A 24,980-nucleotide genomic window follows, 5' to 3' on the forward strand; every position below is an offset into this window, starting at 1 on the left:
GACTAACCATATGATAAGATTATAGCTGCCCAGTCCAAAAAAATCACTTACAACCTAACAGCCCAGACAAAGGCAGTCATAGTACAACAATTTAAAAAAAAAACTAATCCCACAACAAGTGTTAATACTAACATACTAACTCCCAGGCTTGGGAACAAAGCAACATCTGAAAAATTTGGGAGAGTGGAAGTCATACATATTTGGGGGGGGGGGGGGCATAGTTCTATAAAATTAAACATTAAAAAAATGAAAGAGGCATACTTTACAGTTCAAGGTGGTTTATGAACATACAAGTCCTTTTCTGGCATTTTGAAATTAACCGCATTAACTATATAAAACATGGATAAAATTGTTAGATTGAAGGCTACATCAATTTTTAATCTTTAACCAATGCACTGGGAGATGCAACTTATACAGGAACAGATAGGATTTTAAAAATAAGTTGGTAATAAACAACATTAATTTAATTCAAAAAGTACTACTATTCCACTTCAATTCAGATGATCCTTTTTCAACATTTAATTTGATTCTTGAATTTAAAATTGAGTATATATATAAAAAAGAAAAACACCTTATTTTACATATATTGTACATTCTCCAATACTAACACATCTCATGGGATTAGGGCATGATGGCTAACCTTTGTGTCATCTCACGCGCACACCCATAATACAATTCCGTGCAACCCCCCATGCTTGCATGCATGCACGCATATCTCCCTCATGCACCTTAGCCCCACCACACACATGCGCAGCAGAGACCCCAAAACCAACTGGCCGGTGGGAGGCATGCACGCATGCATGGTGGAGCTGAGCTTGTGTGCCTGCTGAGATGGCTCTGTGTACCACCTGTGGCAGTGTGATGTAGATTCACCATCACGGGCCTATTTGCTCTCCTGGATATTTATTATTTTATTTATTAATGCAATTAAATCTTTTCTTTTGAGAGTTCAGTATGGGAGAACATCCTTTTATTTCCACAGCAACTCAGAAAGTGACTGGCACAAAATAATCTAGCAAGCTCCATATTTCAAAACAAATGAAAATGTGTCTCCCTGATTCATCTTTGGTCTCCCTGACCTGTCAGCAGCTTTCAATAACATCCAACATGATATCCTTCTGGGCTAACTTCAGATAAAGGCAGGGCACAGGATTATGACAACTTTCCCTTTTCTTCCAAGATCCTTTATAGTTGGTATTGGGGAAGGGAAAATTCTAGCCTCATGATGGCGAACCTATGGCACACATGCCACAGGTGACATGCAGAGCCCTCTCTGCAGGCACAGCAGCTGTCACCGCAGCCCAGCACCAATGGGCTTGTGCGCATGCCTCACAGTGGCCAGCGGGTCTTTGGGTCTCTGCTACGCATGCATGGGGGTTGGAGCATGTGTGGAGGAGGCACATATGCATGCATGGGGCAGGGCGCATGTGCAGTGGGCGCTCACATTGCATTTTGGGGCAGTCACATTGCATTTTGGGGGCTCACGTGGTGCCCCCGCATCCTGTTTTGGCTTCAAGGTTGGTGCAGGAGGCTTCCCAGGCCCCAAACAGGGCCTAGCGCATGTGTTTCCTGTGCCCCGTTTTAGCCCTGGAAAGCCTCCTGCACCAACCTATAAGCCAAAACAGGGAACAGAGGACACATGCGCGGGGCTCATCCACACATTCATGGGGAGGTGCACATGTGGAGGTGAGCAGGCACATTCATGGAGATGGGGCACATGGGAGGGTTGCGCGCACATTGCATTATGGGTGCAGGCATGCGGACACGCTTTTGGCACACGGCGATAAAAAGGTTAGCCATCTCTGTTGTAGCCCACAACTCCTTGTTCCGGATGGGACTGCACTACCACAAACAAGATACAATTTGGAGGTCCTCACAGACCCAAAGCTCCTGTTCAAGGAGCAGTTAGAAGCAGTGGAAATTTTTGCACATTTTTATTTTTTGTACCAGTTGCACCTCTTCTAAAGGCTTTATTCATGGTCATTCATGGCTTAGTCTCTTCTCCAGTGGATTTCTGCAATATCCTCAACATTGGGCTAACCTTGAAAAGTATCTGGAAGTTGCAGCTGGTACTATTTTCTAGCACCACTACTAACTGGATGTTGGCAGCCTACCCCAAACAGATGTCCTCCAGATATACTGGCTGATCAATTCTCAGAATTCCTAGGCAGTATTTTAGGAAGGCCTGAGGTCTTAATACTAGAACACAACTTGAAGAAGCTTGATTTATGGTGGCATAGACAGATTTGATCCATTTCCTTTGTTAATATAACTAACATAACTAAGTTAGGTCACCATAATTTGGAGTAACATCAACCAGTTTGTGTAGTGGTTTAGACAAATATTTATAGCTCAAAGTTTAAATGAAGGATCCTTGGTACTCTCTGAGCTTGTTTTTTTCTTGCAGATGTTTCATTACCCAAAACTAGGTAACATCATCAGTAGTATTAGGGACTTGGATTGCCTCTCGTTTTATATTCTAGTGACTTGTCCTGTCAGTGTTGGTGATGAAGGGAGAAGTCATTTATGATTTTTCTTCACTATGCTATTTTTCTTTCTTCTCTATTTTTTCAATGGTTTTCTTTTTCTTTTTTGTACTTTCTATTTTTTCTTTTTATTCTTTTATTTATTAGTATTAGTTTTCGTCTTTTTAATTATTCTTTTGTTTTGATATATCTGCAGGATTTTTATAGGAAAACTGGACATATTTTAGTCAAACTAGTCAGCATTTTTGGAATTGAGGAACAAGACAGACAACACAGAATGCAAATAGCTGAAATAAAAAGTAAGTTAATTAGGGAATGGAAAATGTTAAAAGATTTTTAGTACCAGTAGCATAACTTTCAGAATGCTGTGCTGTAGCAATTACATGTTTGAAAAAAACAACCACTTACTTAGGTCAGCAGTAAGAGAAATGATGCCACAAAAACTGAAGCCTTTTTATCATCTTAGCTTCTGGTGATAAGCTAAAGAGGTATTGGCAGACCAAAGGTTTGTCAGTGTACAAAAAAACTTGTAGTCTTAATAACTATGGGGACTTTCTGACAAATCAGGAACTCAATAAGAAAAGTCAAAATAATTCCTCTGTATAAAAGAAAACAGTTAAAGTATTTATTTGTTGTTTTCTAGATTTGGCAAAACATGGCCTTTTCTAAGGAAACATTCATATTAAACATATTTTGGGGTCAATGCTCAAGAAATATTCATGTTTCTCCTCCTCTTCCATACATTAATTTGGTCAAGCAAAATAGGACAGTCAAGTGACTGTGGACACATAGATCAGGAGGAATCAAGAAAACCTGAATACACTATTACAGGGATGGGTACCGTATTTTTTTGGAGTATAAGATGCACTTTTCCCCCTAAAAGAGAGTGAAAATTTGGGTGTATCTTATACATCGAATGTAGCCCCGCCCACCCACCGGCTCCCACCCTTCAGCCTCCATGCATTGCATTTTAGACCTGTTCCAGGCTGCAGAGATTGCCACAGACCATAGCCCTATCCATGGCTTGCATTTTTGGCCTCTGAATGCTCCGTTTGAGAAACACAGTTCAAGGCTGCAAGGGATCACCGGAGCACATCACTGCTGATCACCACCTCTGCGCATCTTGCTTTTAGCCTCTGTGCATGCCCCATTTTTTGGCCTCTGCGCGTTGTGTTTTCGGGTGGCAATTGGCGGCATTGGGCTTTGGTGATCTCTGCAGCCTTGAATGGTTATCAAACGGAGCATTTGGAGGCTGAAAATGTGAGGTGCAGAGGCCAAAATAGCAACCCGGAACAGCTGCTGCCTTTTCTGACCATGTGCACTCTCACAACCAGCAAACTAATGTGCTGAAGCTAACCACCCTGTTTGCTAAGGATGCTAGCCAGATGAATGCCGATGGATGCTGGTAGGCAGTGGCAGAATATTTTTTCTTATTTTCCTCCCCAAAAACTAAGGTGTGTCTTATACTCCGAAGCATCTTATACTCTGAAAAATATGGTAATTATTTTTTCTAAGGGACTATCTGAGAAATGGACTGTTGTGGAGAGCTAACCCCCACCACTCTGCCCACCACTATTGCCACCCCACCCAGTGCTACATAGACACCCTGCCCTTGGTTGATGCCACTCTCTCCACCAATGCCCTACCCCATGCCGATACCACAGGCCAGAGTGGGACCACCCACCGGGTGGATGTGGCCTGCGGACCATTAAATGCCAGGTCTGCTCTAGAGATTATAAAATGAAATGCCTGGAAGGCATGTTGAAGATTACCTAAAATAAATCCTGCTCTTGCAGAAATCCACTACTACAAATCCAAGCAAACTGCTACTAAGTGTTATTTAAACATTATCAGTGAAGTAGAGTTCTAGTACTGAACAGTTTTTACATTTAGAAATATTTTTCTGGCTGCCAACTGAAACGTACTTCTTTACCAAATACCTTGCTGTCCTGGAATAACTCTGAACAATATTGACACCTCTTCTGATGCTTGAAGCAAGTTATTTATCTAAATTTATATGCCTCCCATCTCACTTTGCAAAGTGGTTGTAGGAGGTTAACAATTAAAAAAATATAAATATATTAAAAACTTTAAGTAAAGAGAGAAGAAGTAAACGGCAAGATCAGTACAGTGGTATCATCTTCTCTGTTAATCCATCAGCCATCTCCAACATAGAGTACTTGGTTCTTAACCTAGTCTACCACTCTTCTGGTAGAAAAGGCACAAGTGACACACAACAAAATGTCATGCAATGATTCTCCTATTACAATGCCACTTGCTCTTTTAGTAGGAATCATAAGTCTAGGAGGACCCCCTCCAAGTTGCACACTGTGTCTGTAGAGCCTAGTGCATCCAGAACAAAAAATGATAAACTCTCAAATGCTGAGACTCTATACACCCAAGGCTAACTCCATCATACCGGGATTCAGCTGAAACCTGTTGCCCCCCCCCCCGCCACTCCAGATACTCACAGCCTCCAGGCACCACCAGAAGCATTTATTGGGTCACTCAGAATAGAGATACATAGTTGACAATCATCACCATACTGAAAATAACTCATCACTGTAGTGTCAGATGATCTCACCCAGCTGTTTCATGGTTAAAAAGAAGCAGGGAGAACGCAGAAGCTATGGCAGCTCATATGGCACCTCACAAAGAAGAGATCATGGGCCTCTTCCTCCTTATCAACAACAATTGGGACCAGCCTTGGAGAAAGGAGCCGGACCAGTACAAAACTGTGCCTTCCAGCCAGAGTCCTGCAGCCAGCTCAATAGGATACAATCCTCAATGGTATCAAAAGTCACCAAGAGGTCAAGGAGAGAAGAAACACTATTTCTGGCTAGACCTGAAACATTGAATCACTTTGGTTCAATCACTCTCAGCCCATACCCCCAATTTAACAACAGATTTGTTGTTATGGGGACAATAACAGAAGATATGTTTGCCATCGTCATTTATTTATTAAAAACAATAAAGGCATGATTAAGAAGTCTAAAAAAAATCTTGTCCAAGTCAATACAAATTTGGCAAAACAGCCCTAGAGCCAAAAGCCTGATTAATCATATGATGTTTTTATAGGAATAAATCTAAATAAAATTTCATCTTGGAACAGGAGGAAATGGTCATTAATTGCCAAAGAGCTGAATAATGATGCATAATATCCAACTTCTGGAGAATTGTTTTTTTAATTCCTATTTATATGTTAGATAGAGGGCTATGTTATGAACCCTGCTTTAAGATAAAATACATTAAAAAAAACAAACTTCATAGATTACAATTTGCAAAGTGAACACTACATTATCAAGAAGGTATCAAAGTGCCAGGAAACATTGACCAAGCCCTCCACACAGAAAGTTTACAGTACTAGCCTTTTTACAAGAGAACAGGATTAACATTTCTTTTCATTTCTCCCCCTCAACAAATAGAAAACCTTCTGTATGAAAATTATTCAAAAATGTGAATCAAACACCCAGTGGATTTAGTAGTTCCTGAGCAAGAGAAGTATCTGACAAGAATAACATTTGCAAAAAAATGTCTAGAATCTCATAGTGAGACTCAAAAAAGTTTCAATCCAACAAGTACAATAACTTTCCAGAGTCATGGTAATAAAGCTAATTCCTTTTCAGTGAGTGGGTGATGGGGGGAGGGGGCTTGTAAATGGAACAAGTGTTTCACTATGAATGTACTTTGCAAATGTATTTTACATCACTTCAAAGCTGTAAGACAGAAGCCTAATTGTATAAACTTTGGTCCTTAGCCTCATCATCACTTTTCATCACCTCAGTTAGGACTTATTTCTCTAAATAAAGACTTTCTAATGATCCTTAACAAGTACTGCGGAATTTCTGTACCGTCTAATAAGACATGAAACACTGAAAAGTTTCTAATATGCATTCATATGCCTTAAAATGTTGGGCTCAGACTCTAAGAATCAGTCCACTAATTCAAAACTTACAATAGTTCATTTAGTGATCGTTCAAAGTTATGACAACACTGGAAAAAGTGACATGACCATTTTTCACACTTACAACTGTGGCTGTATTCCCATGGTCATGCAATCAAAATTCAGATGCTTGGCAACAGACTCATGTTTATGACCGTTGCAGTGTCCCAGGGTCATGTGATCACTTTTGGCTACCTTCTGACAAGACAACGGGGATCAGATTCACTTAACAACCATGTTACTAACTTTACAATTGCAGTGATTCACATAACAACTACAGCAAGAAAGGTCGTAAAACAGGGCAAAATTCCTTATTAGCTAGCAACAGAAATTTTGGGCTCAATTGTAGTCCTAGGTTGAGGACTACCTGTACATTAAAAGTTTCATTGCTGTTGTCTGAGAAAAGTTTTGATGTTCATCGTAACTTTGCCAAATTAGATTAAACTGGATTATTTTAACTGCTATTTTAAATTGATTTCAGCTTGTTTTCTCTTCTCATTTTGTCTACTGATTGTTTGAGTGCTATACTGGTATAAAGACAGGGTATTAAAAAATTGGCCTAAGAGCTTGTACCTCATTTCCAGTATTGTTTGTAGTTTGAATTTACATCTGAACCTAGATATTCCAAGTACAAAACAAAAATAACACCTAACTATAATGAAGGCTGTATTTCAACAGTGAAGAAATCTAAAGGATAAAAAATGTTGAAAAGCCAGTTTTAGTTTTAGTTTAAAATTCCATTAATTTCTTCTAATCAAGTAACATTCATATTCCACACAGAATACAAATGACTATTCTTTATTGAGGTCAAATGCTTCAATAGCAATAGCACTTAGACTTATATACCGCTTCATGCTGCTTTACAGCCCTTTGTAAGCAGTTTACAGAGTCAGTATACTGCCCCCAACAATCTGAGTCTTCATTTTACTTACCTTGGAAGTATGGAAGGCTGAGTCAACCTTCAGCTTGTGAGAATCAAACTCCTGGCAGTGAGCAGAGTTAGCCTGCAATACTGCATTCTAACCAGCATAGCTCTTTCAAACATCCAAAAGGTATTTATTTGATCTACTAGTGCAGAAGTGTCAAACTCACAGCCCATGGGCTGGATGTGTCATGCGCTGCCCACGCCCATGCCTGGTTTAGCGAAGGGGAAAGAAGTCACAATGTCATGTGACAATGCCATGACGACGCAAATTTGACACCTCTATACTAGTGAAAATACTTGACAGGCCTGAAGATCCAAGGCCCAAGGGATGTTACTTGGAACCCTGACACCACTGTTTTTCATACTTGATTTATCAACTCAAGGCACAAATTAGTACAGTCATATGCATAAATAATAAACATTTTTCTTTCAATTTTCTGACTGAAGAGTCATCTAGAATCTACATAATTCAGCAACAGTAAATGAAGTATTTGGACATTGGTCAAATGTTCCTAAAACAAATAAAAGCAAGCAGTCTAATGAGACATTTTGTTACTCATGTTCTGAAGGAAGTATTTCAACAAACACCAAAAGAGTCAGTGGCAAGAATGTTAATTGTCTTGGGTGTTAGATATTTTAGCAAAATATTTAGATTAAAATCAAATCTACATTCAATCTCTAATAAGTTAAGGATATCTGTCAAAAATGTAATCTTATATAGGAAGTGGGGATTTAACTGTCAGAAATTTGCAGTTCTATATTGTCATCTTTAGTACTGAGAACAATGATTTTGAAATAGTTTGGAATGTTAATGAATTCTTTAAAATTCAGTGCTTATTTCATCCCATATTTTAATCCTTATTTATATATCTTGAATAAAACACATTACTAATCATTGGGTCTGATAAAGCTGTGCAAGAAAGACAAATATATAAAGAAAAATTAGTATTATATAGGAAAAGTGTTTGAGAGTATATGTGGTTTAAGTAACAGTATTTATTCCAACTTAGCCTTCTGAAGATGTTTTAATTCAGAACGCAAGTGGAGATAACACATTTCAATACCTCTTCTACCCACACAAATTGGGTTAAAAAACGTATTTGATCCAAATAATTTTATGAAGTTAAATATTAGTATTAGAGACAATTTCTCCATTTACGTTTCTTTTTCAGTACATTTTTGTTGATGTAGAAAGATCAAAGAGATCAGCTTAATATATCTACAAAAACTCTATTAAATTACATGAAATAACTTTCCTAGTTCAACCATACTTTGCTTGAAGGAAAGATATAGAAATGTAAGACATCCGACATAAGCATCCCTGTGTGATAAAGAAACTTAGGAGTCAAGACTTAGTTGGAAAGTTATTTATTTCCTTTGCAGTCATGGCAAATACACAGAACAACACATAGAAGAAAAGGCCTTTATTTCCAGGAGTACAAGCAGTGAAGTATCTTTGGGCCATATTGGAATGTAAACTGTGTTCTAATAATGAAACTCATAAATAACTACGGTAATACTTTGGGAAAAAATCTACTGTTGGAAAGCTCAGGCAGAAGTTGGAATCATTACTATGTAATAAATATTTTAAAGGATTTTGCCCATCTTCAAGTTCACTCTGGCCTTCCCAATTTGCCACATATTGGTATTGGAAGAGCCAAGGTGGCACAGTGGTTAGAGTGCAGTACTGCAGGCCATTTCAGCTGACTGCTATCTGCAGTTCAGTGGTTCAAATCTCACCGGGTCAAGGTTGACTCAGCCTTCAATCCTTCCGAGGTGGGTGAAATGAGGACCCAGACTGTGGGGGCGATATGCTGACTCTGTAAACCGCTTAGAGAGGGCTGAAAGCCCTATGAAGCGGTATATAAGTCTAACTGCTATTGCTATTGCTATCTCAGTTTAAGCATGTTCTAATGAAATAATATGGACAAGGGAATTTGGCAGCCTCAAAGGATCAGAGTTGCTTTATTATCTGATGGAATCCCATGTCAGAATTAAAACCTATAACACATCTCTATCAAATGCTCAAAAATATTTTTAAAGAGAACATTTTGATCTAAACAATTTAAAAATTGTAGATATACAAACTATTTTTTAAAAAGTTGTAAGACTTTTACCTCAGAACCTTCAACTATATTTATCACTTCCACAGCAGCCAAATTCTGTATTACTGTGATGAAGACAAGACATAATTGGTTATAGAAATAGCCAGTTTTTATTCATCATTGTTTACTATGTTATATTTGTATACATTACACAAATTACATTATGTGTTAGCTATCTTGTTTTAAGTGATATGTATTTTATATCTTATAGATTGCAATATGTTAGATGTATAATTGCACAGGTAAGTAACAGACCATGTATATATTATAGATAATCTTTGTTATGCTAGTACTTTATCTCACCCATTTGATTTTCCTTCTCTGTTGTATATTTCCAAATTTTGCTGGTCACTGATCAAATGCACAGTATTTTAGTTCAACTTGAGTTTGTTAAAAACAGATTGTCCCATATAAATCTTATTGCTTTTTTTTAACAAAGTGACTAATTAGTAGACCAAAGGAAACCTGTATTTGGAGTATGCTTAGAGTTAGTAAAGCAGTTAATAAAGCTGACCAGTTTCCTTCTTGATAAAGCAGAACAATGCAGGATAGAGGTCCCACTGTCAGATGGATTCACAACTGGCTGACGCACCATACTCAATACATTTAGTTCTTAATAGATCTAGGTCTATATGGAGAGATGGTATAGGGCAGTGATGGCAAAGGTTTTTTCTCCACGGGTGCCAAAATGGTGTGCGATAGCGCATGCGTGCATGCCCACACCCATAATGCAATGCTCTCCCTTGTGAATGCATGCACAACCCCCACACACTCTCCCCCCCATGCAGGCCTCACTGAAGCCTCCGGACTTCCAGTAGGCCCCTTGGGCCGTTTTTTCGCTATCCAGAGACTTCAGGGGTTTCCTGAAGCCTGGGGAGGGCAAAAATGGCCTCCCCCGCCCTCTGGAAGGCCAAAAATTAGCTGGCAAGCGTGCATGCGCACTGGAGCTGACATAGCGTAACGCCTTGCATGTCCTCAGATATGGCTCCGTGTGCCACCTGTGGCACACGTGTCACAGGTTCGCCATCACAGGTATAGAGTATCTGAATAGGCTCAGTCCTGCCCTCTTCAATATTTTCATTAATTAATAGCATGTCCAGTTCTGGCCACTGCCATACAAGAAGGATGCTGCAGAACTGGAAAGAATGTAGAAAAGACTCACAAAGATACTGAGATGCTTGAAGACTAAATCATATGAAGAACTGTTGAAGCAATGTATTTAGCCTAAATCTACATGATAGCAGTCTTCCAACACTTGAAGTGCTGTCACAAGGAAGAGGTTGTGGATTATTCTCCACAACACCCAAGGGTAGATGAAAACTAATGGATGAAAAGTTTTACAGAGAGAGATCCAAACTTAAAATAAGGAGAAATTTCTTAATTGTGAGAACTACTGAGCAATGCAACATCCTACCTTCTGGTGTCCTGGGTGCTCTATTAGTAGAGATTTTCAAGTAAATATTGGATAGATGTTTACATGAGATGATAGGAGGGTTCTTGTGCTGGATTTTTTTGGGGGGGGGGTCCTTTCTAATCCTATGTTTCTACAAAGCCCCCTGCAATGTGTTAAATAGCATCCAATCCCAAGATAACTAGTAGGAGGAATATATTTCACTATTGCTTCGTTTTAAAAAAGGAAGAAAACTTTTAAACTCTCCCACAGAAAATACTAGATATATAATGCATTGACTTTAATTTCTAAAATAACAAATGTTAAATGAGGAGGAGGGAAATCAATTGTCCATATAAGAACTCTAGAAATTAATTGAATTAATTCTGATCAATTTCAGAATGTCTGTTTTCTACCTAAAATTCTAAACAATTTTTTAAATTTGACTGCATACTGAAATCAGAATAAAAATTTTCAAGAGGAAGAATAACTTTGTTTGACACTATACAATCTAAGCTATATTTTACTCCTGTTTTAGTAGTCAGATGTTTCATACCAGGAACAAATATGTTCATTTACTATACTGTTCCAATTTACCACTGTCATCCTTTCTTAGCATAAGGATTTAATACTTAGTTGAGAAAATTGCTCTTAACATTCAAGTTAATATTCCATGTTTCAGATAAAAAATATATGATAACAACTTGAGTAATGTTTATCTACAAGATTCTTTGTTTTCACTGCAACACATACTCCTCTGCAATTAGTTTCAACTGTATAAATGAAAATTATATGCTCATAAAATATGAAATGGCCCAAGAGACATTCCTACAGTCAGACAGGAACAGTAACTTATGCATATTTACTTGTGAACTCAATAAAAATATGTGTTTAAAAAAACTTTAGCAGAGCTATATGGATACTTATTACTGGTGGCAGTACAGATGCCCCTCCCCTTCAATTTAATATATTGTTATACTTCCATACTAAAATGCATCAACTGAATTCTGAAGGGATTGTAGCTCTCCAAAAACCTATTAGCATTCCAGATATTTCAACTTCTTAACAGGATGTTCCAAACTGGCATGCTAACCTATATTTAGGATACTAGCGTGGTGCAACCAATATTAAAAGTAAGCAAATCAGCATGCCTAGACTAGTATAAATATGTCTGCAGTGCTCTAAATTAAGCGGTAGCACACAGACTGGAAATGCAAAAAAATCTTATTGAACAAATTAACAACACTGTAAAATTAAAGAAGCAAAAGAATATCAAAATTGATTCCACTAAATAACACAGGACATGTAGTATGTTTGCACAACATACTTTACTTGGTTACTCGATTTACCTGTTTTATGGGTTCTCAAAAAAACAACTGAGAAATAACAAACCGAATAGCTTATATTCACATAGCATACTAAGCAACCCCCCACCCACTCAAAAGTGAGAAGTTAACCAAGTTTAACATATTGTGCTAATGCAGTTTGTGCTAATGCAGTTTGTGCTAATGCAGCTATTAGTTCTTCAACTGTCTCAGATAAGTGTTGTGAAAACAAATTAAGATTACAAGGAAACCATGTAGCATGGACTTTTATTTATTTATTTCTCCAAAATTACCAAACTACAGGAACAGGACAGGGAGCTCTTTAATTGTAATTGTTTTCTATTTATAGAGTAGGATGTTTAGAGATACTTAGCCAAGGTGACATAAGCAAGGGAAGGCATGGCATAAATCATATTTCATAAGGAAAGAGATAGCACTTGGCTAACAAAATTGTCAGGGACTACAGCTTTCCTTTAAACATCACAATCTACATTCACATCCTCTCATTTTCTCGTTTGCTGCTGATTAACAGGCTGGAAAATCTGGATTGAATTCAATGGCTGTCAAGCAGGAAACAAATCTCAGATACATGATGTTAATCAGACTGAACTTCTCTCTAATCCTTTTCCCCCATTCCCCAGAATCAACCATTATCCATGTTCTCGGCCCTATGAAAATCATTGTTCATTTCAATTTCCCCAATGCTAGGCAATTTTTCATGGATTTTTAACTTAGGACAATTCTCAAGTCAAAAACCAAAGAGTACTGCTGAGCTGCTTAATTACATTTCCTGACTTTATAATACCACTCTAGTCCCCAATTTAAAAAAAACCTAAAACTTACTGAGGGTTTCTCTTGATTTAAATGACCCAAAATGATGAAATTTCAGAATTTATTTATTTTTATTTATTTTAAATTGTAATGTCAATCATCTTCCCATGACACTAGACCAACTTAAAATACTCAAAGGCCTGCAATAAGAATCAGTTAAATGTTTTACTACATGACATAATAAAAACTACACATTTAAATTTGTGTGCATGCATAATATTAATCTGAAAACAACAAAAGATCATAATTGTATTAACCAGGTATTAATTGGCCAATATCCACGTTAAAAACATTTTTCAGGTCTTTATTAGGTACCATAAAGTAAGCTCTTCATGATCTAATATTTCCAACTCACCTTACTACAAACTAAACAACAAATTTTGCTAGGAAAATGTAACAGCTTTGAAAGTGAATCTGTTGACAGCAGCTTGGGGCTTTTATACAGTTTTCTTTAATCTCTTGATGTACAAAATTTGAACAAACCAGAAGTTAATGTATTGTGAACAAGGTTTATTGTGAACAATTCAAATCTACAAGTTAGTCAACCTTACTTCTGAGTTAAGCACATCTTATCAGCTCCACCTATAATTAACATTACTGGTTTCACATACTTTTGTTATGACATTCCATTACTGAACAGTAATGAAAAGTTACAAGTAATCTCTGTAATTGCTTACACAAAATTCTGACTGATTAATTACATCTTTTCACTCCACTGCACAATGCACAGTGGCTAGAGACTTTCCTCTTTTCCAATCCCCAACCTAATAAAATGTAAAGCCAGCCATCTATTCCTTGTAGCAGAAATTATTTATTCTTTGTCAAATTGCTATCTGTATGGGAGCTATCAAAGATAGTAATAATCTACTTTTAGAGAGGAAGATTTATATTTTCCCTATAAACTATATTCATTCTTGAGGAATTTTATATAATTGACATTGGCTTTTGCATGTACTTTTGAAGGCATTTTAAAGAATTGTAGTAAAGAATGTTACTACTTCTAATTCAGAATTTAATTTAATGAATTCAATGAATTTAATTCTATTAAAACAAAAGACAAAATTGATTCAATCTTTAAATGATTTTTTTTGTAGAAATGGCTTATTTAGTTCCATTAAAGCAATGTAAAACTTGAATGAGGGACAGTGTAACCTCACAACTCTGCACTGACAAGTATTGAACTAGGTAAAACAGATCTTTTGAATGTGAAATTATATACTTTAGACCCTTAGATACAGTTTTCTGTAAAAAGACGTTTACAAATTAAAACAGAAAAGTAACCAGGAATCCATTTAATTCAACAATATTCCTGTAGTAGGAAGCTAAATGCTTTCAGGAAGTCCATGGGCAAAGCATTGACTATTTGCTTTGTAGATCTATATACTGGTAACAAAAATGCCCCCTTATTAATCATGTTGGTTCTATACATTAGACTGACATAAATATTTCTAATTCCCACTACAGATCCTGGGAGATTTTGCTGCCTAATTTTTTTAAAAAATGATAAAACATTCAATACTCAGTTGTATTCTTTCACTGTTCTTCTATACATGAGACATTGTCTCCTTATTCCATAAATGCTTTAAATTTTAATTGATTTTCTTTACATTAACTACCAAGATTATATGATAACAGTAAGGGGTGGGGGGGAACAGGTAGCAATTTACTCAAGAATCTTAGAGAAATTAACAGAAAATCCAAAAATGATATATTTATCCTTCGTTACCAGTGTCTGATGTCTTTAAAGACTATATAATTTATTTCTTGGTGCAATGACTTTCTGGCAGTGCCATCCATGTAAGACAATGAATATGTGCTGACACATATTCACTTGCTGTGGCTAGTGAAATGTCAAGATATATTCAATGTCTCTCATGATTAACATTCAAAAGTCAATTCACAAAGAAATAGTCGGTATGAAAACCTATATTTTGCACCTTTTTTCTTTCTGTAGTAATTAAGAACACTGATAACACATCCCAAGATAGCTATATAAATATTTTGCAATAATTAAGTAGTCCATTTATCACTGCAATATCAAGTATATAAAAGCTCTATATGCTCTAAGACTCTAAGATACCAGCTCTGCAATAATCCTATCATATTTGTTGTGATGGTGATTTCTAAAGCTACTTACAATCAATGATTATTGCCTTCATATATTATTTTGGAAGAGCTTCCATTATGAATTAAGTCTTATGATAGCAATTTGCCAGTTAAATCTTGTAGAGAATCAAGTAATTATGTATGGGAAGTTTTAAAAAATAGGAATGAGATATGAAATATACCAGTGTCTCTTCGAGAGAAACAAAAAAAGCACTTCACATGTGTTGATGTTTAACAACAGAGTTCAACAACTTATCAACTTCACAATTAAAAAATAAGGCTTCTCTTCCATTTGAAGGATTTACTGAAACAGGCCAGAATATTTATACTACAAAAGCATTCTTGGTTTTATATGCTGAAGTTCCCATCACACTTTAGTCAAGGAAGAGTTACAAGGTAGCTAAAATAGAAGCAAAATGTGTATGGAACTCTTTTGTCTTTACCCAAATTATGAAATAAAAAAAGAAATTTGCCAGTATACTGTTACTCTTCAATGCTTTGGATTGATTCTAAGAGCCATGTTATTTTGAATTATTTCTGTGCAATGGTGATTTATAAGCTAACCAAGAAACCAGATTCATACACAAACAAGCATTACATTAATCCCTATCAACCTAGTTAAATTGGTGCAATGCTTCCCAAATGTCTGAAAAAAATGTACATTTTTTTACTAGAAATATTCTAAACATTAGACTTAAAAGGATTTATGTTGGAATGCATAGGAATATGCTCATTCAAAGGAACACCTCCTTCATTTTTGCATACATCAGTGTTCATGGCATGCCATCTGGTTGAATACAATGGGCAGCTTCCTTTGAAGGCAAGAATCCTGCTGCATGTCAAGAATTGGAAGTGACTGCATGCTCCAATTATAATGAATGCAGAGACTACATAGAACTGCAAACCTCCAGTGAAGTCTTATTGGAGAGAGATAAGAACATATGCAGCAGCAGCCTATAGTCTGTGTGCATACTAAGTATACACGGTACTCTATATTTAACTAATTTAGCATAGCAAGTATGCAGCACAACTGATACACCATTTGGGAATTAATGAACAAACATAATTGGTATGCAGATTACAGCCAACATACCACCATACATCTTTATTAAAAGGAACTTTTCCTCATTCTCTATGCATTTGAGAAGAGAATGTGGCTTAGTAACACATTTAAAATAGTTACGTCTTAGTAAAAATGGGGATCCATAAAACATCTTGCACTGGGTACTCAGAAAATTATTTTTTGTACATTGAAGAACTTTCCTTGTCCCTAAACTAAGGAATGATTTTTGTCCTAAATTATTAGGACTCTTAGCACAAGCAAGTGAAACCCTTATGCTGAACCAAGAGTTTACCACAAAACATTTTTATTCATTTGGAACGTTAACACAAAATGTTAATATATTCTATAATAAACCTGCTAATATTTTAGGCAGTAAAAGTTATAGAACTGTTTCTTATCAAAGCAGATCAATATAAAATATTGCATAATTTTACCGCCTTTGACTTGCCATTTTACCAATAGCTCCACTGAAGTCCCAAGTAATTTATAATTAATATTATTCACATAATTATTCAGTGCCTTAAGCTAGACAGCTGAATACCATCATTTTCTGATTTCATATATTAGCCAGGAGTCCAAGAGAGACCTCAAAATTATAACCCTTCATCACAAGAACACCTTCACAAGGGGGGGAAAAATACAACCACATATCACAGAGAGAACAGCTGGAATAAAGTTACTACACCATTCTCTGTTAGAGAAAGAACACTCACCTTCTATGAACAATTCTACTAGAAATGGAAAGTTGAAAAAACGTTTTGGTCTCATCTATCCTTCAAATGTTTAAGCAAACATAACAGCAGAGACTACTGTAAATAAATAAATGCTTTAGTTTACTATTAACTCTGAATTCAGCATTTGCTCCTGAAACTTTCTTTTCACTTGCCTTCTTGGAATATCTTCTTAATTTGCAAACTGCTACCAGAGCCAGCCTCTCAAATCAACATAAGTTCAGAACATAATTTATAAGGGAATCAAATAATTTCAAGATAGAACACAAGCATCTTAGGAATTCATGTACTGTAATGTTTCAATCTAAAAATCAGCAAATGAGGTATGAATTGACGTGGAAGCTGTTTACATAGTAACTTTTTTCTGTGAAATATTAATGGAGAAAAAGAACACAACAAAGAAAATCACTCTGCTTACTCTGTCAAAGGGTCAAGGTCTAGTTTTGGAACTCCAGCACAAAACATAAAAATGTAAACCCTGAGGTCATTCCAGATTTTCAAAAAAAAACAAAAACAGTTGCCTTTCTATGGAAAAAAGAAACTTTAGTTACCTCTTTTCTTTTCTTAATTACTCTGCATTCATGTTAAAAATTGAAAACTTTGCATTAGATTTTTAAACTTTTGCTGCAATCATGCTTTGAAGTTCTCTTTTATTAAGGTAGTTAAAAATCTACTGTAAAATTTTCTCTAATAGATCTTGCTGTGGCCTTTATTGGAATTGTTTTAGAGCAGTTAATTAGGTTTAAACTATCAACACATATATTTAAAGGATTTTATTTCTTTTGCTGTATTTTTGCTACATGCATGATAAACAAGGCTTTTCAGTATTATTTCCTGGAAACGTAACTTTGCACACTGAATGCAACATTTCAAATAACATTTATATTAGGAGTTATTTCCCCAGAAAACAAGTCCACAATACATACTTAAGCCTCAACTGCTGGTATTTTGGAAATCTTTAAAAAGATCAACTATGCAAAAGCAGCAGGGTCTAATTCCTACAATCAGTGTAAATAGGTTCTGTACACAATCATACGTCCAGAACAAATAATTGTGGAAATAGTGCAATATGGGGGAAACGTCCACTACAACATTAGTTAAGAAAGTCACTATTTGAACATGCCCTTACGTATCGCTTCTAAATACACAGAGGATTTATAAATTTAGCTGAATGCTTGAACTAAATTCAGCTTTTGAAATGCAATGTTCATTCTCCATATGGTGGATACCAGCACTTACTGGTATCATGACAGCATTACCTACAAGAATAACGATTCCAAGACATTACTTTACAGATCAATAGAACCTCTGGTGAATACATCGATCTTTTTAAACAAACTTACATTTAACTTGTCAATGATCCCTGCAGGTCTAACTCTCCAGGCCACAAACATGAAGGTAACTTTAATATATAAACATGCGCCAACAGGAAAACACTATCTCCTGCCTAGCACTTAAAAAGCCCTTAGTACTTCCAACTGTAAAAATTAGCTACACAGCTGCAAGCCAACCAGTACATACTTTACTGACAGCAAAGGATTATATTTCGTGGTTTCCTATCTTGCAAAATTGTTGGAGGGCCTACAGAGACATAATGCTGAATACTTTTATCTAAACCAAATTACAGTGGCTGTGAACTCTGAACATTGCAAATGAATGTTATAATATTCTATTAGGCATATAGTATGCAATGGAACCTTTTAACAATTTCCCAACCCCTTTTTGAGTCTCTTATCTTGGATACCTCCCGAACTTTTGGCCAAAACCTAAAATCTTGCCTGTTTCAGTAGTACCATATTATCAAAAACATCTATTCCTCACCAAGAGAAACAGCTGCACCGTTTCTGAGAAAGGCCTGCAATAGTCACTAAAAACGGCAAAGAAACAAGAGCTACCCCACCTCGGCTGTAAGGACAGACGGCTCACTTTCCTAGCCTAAGTTCTTATTTCCCACTGTTTCCCCGCCAATGACAACCAAGCCTCGCCAACCCAGCTCCGAGGCACCTCAGCGCACAACACCCCCCCCCACCCTCCATGGCCAAAGGCCACCTGCACCTGCTGAGCTTGTATCGGTGGCATTCAAGGATCCCCCGCTGACCGGCTACCTCACCGTCACACGCCCCTTCGGCCGAGAGGGCAGCGGCCCAGGCCCAAGGTGATAGAGCCACGGCGAAGATCACCAGGGGAAGCCGATCCACCGGGACGCGGCTGTGAGGGAAAAGAGGCGCCAGAGCCTTGGGATGGGGGCGGGGGGGAGAGAACGCCAAAAGCGCCAACCGCTGCAACTTAATCCGGGGCGCCGGGAGGCCTCAGGACTTCCCGGAGTCCCGCAACCCCAGCTTTCCACCGATGCCTTCGTCCCCCTTTTACAAAGCTTCTCCGGCGCCCGGGTTCACTTACCACGGGGCTCGCGCGCTCCTTGCCCACCCCGCCCCGCCAGCCCTTCCGAAGTGCGGCCCGCGAGGAGGCCGCTCCCTCCCGGGACCCGCCACCGGCACAGTGACCGACAGACCAGGCGACAGAGCAAGCGCGACGGCGCGCGACACGTACCTGGGGGAGGGGCGGCGCACAGGAGCCTAGCAACCGCCGGCACGAGCGCGCCACGACCAATCACCGAGCCTGCCCGAGTTCGAGCTGCAACACACACATCGCCGCTCGGCAGCGTCGCCTTGTTTGGCCAGCGGCAGCCCAGCCCAACCTAACCCAACTCGTCGGACTCCGCCTCACGCGCAAGAACTCCCCCTACCCGACCGCAGGACACGCCTCCTCTCCGAGCCAAGCCACGCCTCTCCTTTGCCGTGCGCGTTCCTCGGGCTACACCTTCTGGGATCTGCTTACTCTGCTCCCACCCCCACCCCCAACTCCCAAAATCGAGACCACGCCCCTCCTTGTATTTCTTATTGGGTAAAATTGAGTAGGGTTTCAGCTTGTCGGTTTCTGATTGGTGGGTGCCGACGTTCTTGCGGGAGGTGAAAGAAATCCGGCACATGCATCGCCCCACCTGCGAAGCCCGCCTGGGTTTCTCCTTTCCTCCAAGGGACAAAACCCAGGAGGGGGATGGAAGTGCTTCCCTCAGGCCCAGTCTCATGGGCTCCATTGCAGCGCCTCTTTGTAGAAATGAGGCCAGGGCTGAAATCTTTCCGGAAACCCTATAAATATCCTTGTTTTGTTGGGAACTGCTGCGGTTACTCGGGGAGGAAGATATTCTATATCTCTTCAGTTCTATAAGGTGCAAGGAAACAGCTATAAGAAAGGGGTCAATAAAAGCTACCACGTTATTTCCCTCAAAAAAAAATGGAATTTTAGTTTTAAGGATCCTAAACTTAAGTTAGCTCGACCATTTGAGTGCACGTGTTGTATTTGGAGGGTGGCTGCTGGCTGGCTTTTTGGAGCTGGCCCAATCTAGCTGGAAAAGGCGGTGAGCATGTGGACTCACAACCCCTCTGAAATCTCAGGATGAAAAAGAGCAACCAGGCAGTTCAGTTGGACACCTTCAGTCCGTAGGTCAGCAGATTATGCAGCTTGAATCCCTTAGTACCCTTGTCCTGCAGATCGCTATACCTTAGCTCCTGCTTTTGTGTTGGGACTGAGGCAGGAGAGAAATTCAGCAGGTTCTGACAGGTTCTGGAGAACCAGCAGTGGAAATTTGGAGTATTTTGGAGAACCGGCAAATACCACCTCTGGCTGGCCCTATCTATTCTCTGTCTCCCGAGTCCCAGCTGATTGGGAGGGAATGGGGATTTTGCAGTAACCTTCCCCTGAGTGGAGAGGGAATGGAGATTTTACAGTATCCTTCCCCTGCCACGTCCACTAAGCCATGCTCACCAAGCCACACCAACAAAACCAGTAGTAAAAAAAAATTGAATCCCATCACTGGCATGCAGTGCCAGCGGGGTGAGAATGGAGATTTTGCAATGTATTCTTCCCCCAGGAGTGGGGAGGAAATGGGGATTTTGCAGTAGCCTTCCCCTGCCACGCCCACCAAGCCAACCACAGAACTGGTAGTAAAAAAGTTTGAATTTCACCACTGCACTGAGGTAGATTTTTCAGGACTACAGCTATCCTACAGAATGGTATCCAGCAGAGCAGAGGCAGATGTCAAAACACTGGCATTGATTGCTTATAGTGACACATTTCTTATATGACAGGCCTGTACATTTTGCAACAGCTGATCCTTCCCAACAATGTTCACAGGCCATTCCATATGGAGCTCTCATATTAGTCTAGCTTTAGATATGACCATTTTTGTTTATTGATTGGTTTACAATCTTAGCAACAGGGATGAGACTGGGTATTGTTTATGTAAGGAAGAGATGCCTTTAATGTTTCTATGTTCACTTCCTAAAAGGAAAATAAACTTGGAATATAGCATATTTAGTGTGTTCATTCTACCGGGGACAGGGACCACATTGACTGTTTACAAGTGTTACGACCTTAAGCAAAAAGCAGTTGACACAATTATATTTGGGGCATCTTTAAGACCCAAATGTCTTACAGGCACTGCACAACGTGTCTTTCCTTGTGTACAAACGTGGCTGATTGTTTACTGGGCATTATGTTTTTGGGCAACATAATGCCAATTCAAGATGGATTTGTGGACCTTATTACTAAATAAATATAATGATTTTTTAAAAGGATAAAGATGGATAGAGATGAATTGTGGCCATAATTCTTCTAGATTCTGCAATGCAGTGTCTTAAATATATTATCCTGCAATAATCAAGTAATAGATACAAAATACACAATGTGTCCTAGGAAGATGCTATTAATATAGAATCTGAGAAATAATTTTGAGAATCACTTTAGGTCAGTAGTTCTCAACCTTCCCAAAGCCGCGACCCTTTAATACAGTTCCTCATGTTGTGGTGACCCCCGACCATAAAATTGGTGTTTCGGTTCCTAAGACCATTGAAAATATGTGTTTTCCGATAGTCTTAGGCGACCCCTGTGAAAGGGCCATTCAAGCCCCAAAGGGGTCCCAACCCACAGGTTGAGAACCACTGCTTTAGATGAAGCAGTTTGTAGCATACCATTGAAATTTATCTGGGAAGGAGCGCTATTCAATTTAGAGGCACTTATTTTCACAAAGAGTCCGGAGGTGTCTGGAGGCTGGGAGGATCTGAAAAACATCAGGCTTCAGCTGAACCTTGGCAAGACTGAGTGGGTCTGGGTTTTGGGTCCTGCCAGTTTCAGGACTATGGCATTTTTCCTGCTGGATGGATTGTACAGCCCAAGAGAGACCCAGTACGCAGCCCAGGACTCCTCCTGGATTCATGACTGCTATTCATAAACTTGTGGCTAACAGCCTTTTCACAGCTTCATTTTGTGCATCAGTTGTGCCTTCGTCCTGGACTAAGGGGTTGTGCTCACAATCACCCCTGCCCTAATCACCTCCTAATTGGATTACTGTAATGTGCTGTACATGGGCTGCCCTTGAAGAGTGTCTGGCAGCTTCAGCTGGTGCGAAGTGCAGTGGCACAGGCAAAATGCAGTGGCACAGGCACCTCTGCTGTGTGAGCTGCATTGGTTGCCAGTCTGTTTCCAGGTCCAAGGTGCTGGTTTTGACCTTTAAAACATTCATGGCATGCGACTGGGTTATTTGAGGGATCGCGTCTCCTGGATTACATCTGTCCATCTCATCAGAGCCAGAAAGAGAGACATCTTACAAGTCCCATCTGTCAGTGAACTATCCTTGATGAGTAGTGGTGCTTGCTTATGGAACATTGTTCCCTCTCCTGACCCCAAAGTGAGGCCATCCCCATCCCTACTTATTTTATGCAAGCTTTTCAGGACTGGCTAAGTCATCTGGCCAAGGGACCAGTGAAATATTGAGGTCGCTCCCTTGCTGATATAATATCTTGTGTGTTATGCTTTTTAGCTTCTTAGTCTGATTGCTTTTGACATTTCTGTTTTTATAGTTTTTGCTGTATGCCTCCTGGGGTCATAAGGGCAACCATATAAGTTTGATAGATAAAATCAATCAATCAATCAATAGACTAGGACACAGATGCAAACCTTCTTTTACATGATATTCTTCTACATTCTGCTTGTGGTAAGTTCTAGACAACAAGTGCGTGCTACCTTATAATTACTGAAATATACCTAGAACCTACAGTCTATCAACTCTCAATACAATAATAATAAAAACAAACAAAAACAACAAGTTATGAAAAACTGGACTAAGCCTTCATAAAGCCTATCTTTAAAAGATTAACAAAGAAAACCGGGATATATTGTCTGCATAAATGGATGGTTTATACTTCTCTTTCAGCCATATATGTTCATTGCATCTGAATGTACAAATGTACATGAAGGTGATTTATAGTATTTGGGTATGTATCTTTTTTATGCCAAAAATCCAAGAGTAATTATTCATTGATCAGTGAGCCTTATGTATAACTCTTAAGTTATAAATATTTCTAAATTTTAGAAAAAATGAAAAAAGGTTTCTTGTTCATCATAATCATTCTTCTGTTTCCTGAAAATGTGGTAATTTCATTTACTACAAAGTCTCTAATAACTGATTGGTTGTGACATGTTAATGAATACAGGAATTGTCTCTTAAAAGTAGGTTTTGTAATTCCTTTGCCCAGGTGTTTCACCGCTTTAGAATTCAAGTTGTATTCATAGGAATACAACAGAACAGGATCGTCATTTTTTTTTACTTCAGAACATTCATTTGCTGGAAAACTGCCCAGCGCTTTACATATAAAGGGAAAGGCTAACAAAAGGTAAAGTACAGAATTTTCAAAGTGATAATTTGGTGCTTTGAAAGTCTGGAATTTTAGCTATTTCTAAAAGTATAAATGGATATGTGGGAATATTAGTGGACATACTCATAAAATCCTAGATATCCAAGCAGGAGAAAGTAGGCAGAAGGAATTATAAGTGTCCCTCCTGATGGTGAAGGAACTCTTTCAGAAACATTTAAGTTCTATAAAACATATATAGGCATTTGTACAACTGTTCCATGATTTTCTATCTAAATAGATTATTCCCAGTAAAAAAAAAAGACAAATCAAATATTTTAAAAATAAACAATTGGTATCCATAAAATAATAGTTTGTATATCTTGTGAAATGATCAATAAACTGGACACAGTGCACATTAACATTCTATCTTCCAACTCCACATCACATCATGACTGATCATTTGTGATGTTGTCTGGAGCTGATAAAAAATGGGCTCCAGGTTCCTCATTCATGCACAGGGCTATCAGTTCCAGGCTGCAATTCTGACCTTAGTAAATAGATGAAGAAAACCATTCAATACTTTGATGCCATTTAATGATCATCCATATTTCTGCAGTTTTGATCTGGCAGTCCTACCGTTCAGTGGCCAGTATTATAGTGAATGACATCCATGCACTAGTCAATTAGTTTTGACAGTGAGTGATATCCATCCTTAAATCAAGGGAACTCCCTGCTGCAAGTCTATTATTATTTTCTTATTATTGTTTAAAAGGTTTCTGCAACAGCTTATTGTCTTTTTGTATAACCTCATTAACAGACCTAAGAAAGTTATCCTATAATTATATTTTGCTGTAGTGCTTGAGTGACTGTTCTACCTCTTCAGTACTGACTTTCTGTTGTTTTGATCCTCTTATTGTAACTTTGACTTTTTCTGATCTTGCCAGATTGTTTAAAGTTAATTTTGAAAATCCCCCCCAAAACAGGTGTGTGGCTTTTTAAAAGAAGCTTGATGTTATTTTGAACCGATGAGCAAAGGACACAGCATGGCTATACTGAACTGTTATGTATGCGCAGTAGTAATGATGTATTGCTGGTTTACTGAGTTCATTGCAGTCAGCTCCATTTCAGACAGGGTGCTGAAAGCTGCCTGGATGACTGGAAAATCTGGGGACCAGTTTAAGAGTAAATACATAGAATCCTTAGAAGTCAGCTTTCTCTAGAATTGACATATAAGCAGGCATGGAAAACATCTAGCTTGTCCTTTTATAACAGTATGCAAGAATTTGCAGAAAATGTTTTTCACCACATGCCAAAGAGAGAAAATATTGTCTCTTGCAAATGTTGGAAGATCAGGGTACAGTAAAAGGAGATACTGAGAGGGAG

At 38.3% G+C, this 24,980-nt stretch overlaps 1 protein-coding gene across 3 annotated transcripts in view; it reads right to left on the reverse strand.

Moving 5' to 3' along the window:
- DAG1 (dystroglycan 1) overlaps positions 1-19,593 on the reverse strand; it is an 81,243-nt gene extending 61,650 nt beyond the window's left edge. The window contains exon 1 of one of the 3 annotated variants that reach the window (XM_014054146.2): positions 19,456-19,593. The gene's annotated coding sequence lies outside the window, so the exon portion shown is untranslated. Of the gene's footprint in view, positions 1-18,960; positions 19,131-19,305; positions 19,425-19,455 lie in introns of those variants that run through there. The other 2 variants (XM_014054145.2, XM_014054147.2) reach the window with 2 other exon arrangements.
- Between the last annotated feature and the right edge of the window lie 5,387 nt (positions 19,594-24,980).

This window comes from Thamnophis sirtalis, unplaced genomic scaffold (assembly GCF_051295495.1).
Source record: "Thamnophis sirtalis isolate CommonGarterSnake01/CBP01778 unplaced genomic scaffold, rThaSir2_p1.2 scaffold_3, whole genome shotgun sequence".
Classification (NCBI taxonomy): Eukaryota; Metazoa; Chordata; class Lepidosauria; order Squamata; family Natricidae; genus Thamnophis; species Thamnophis sirtalis.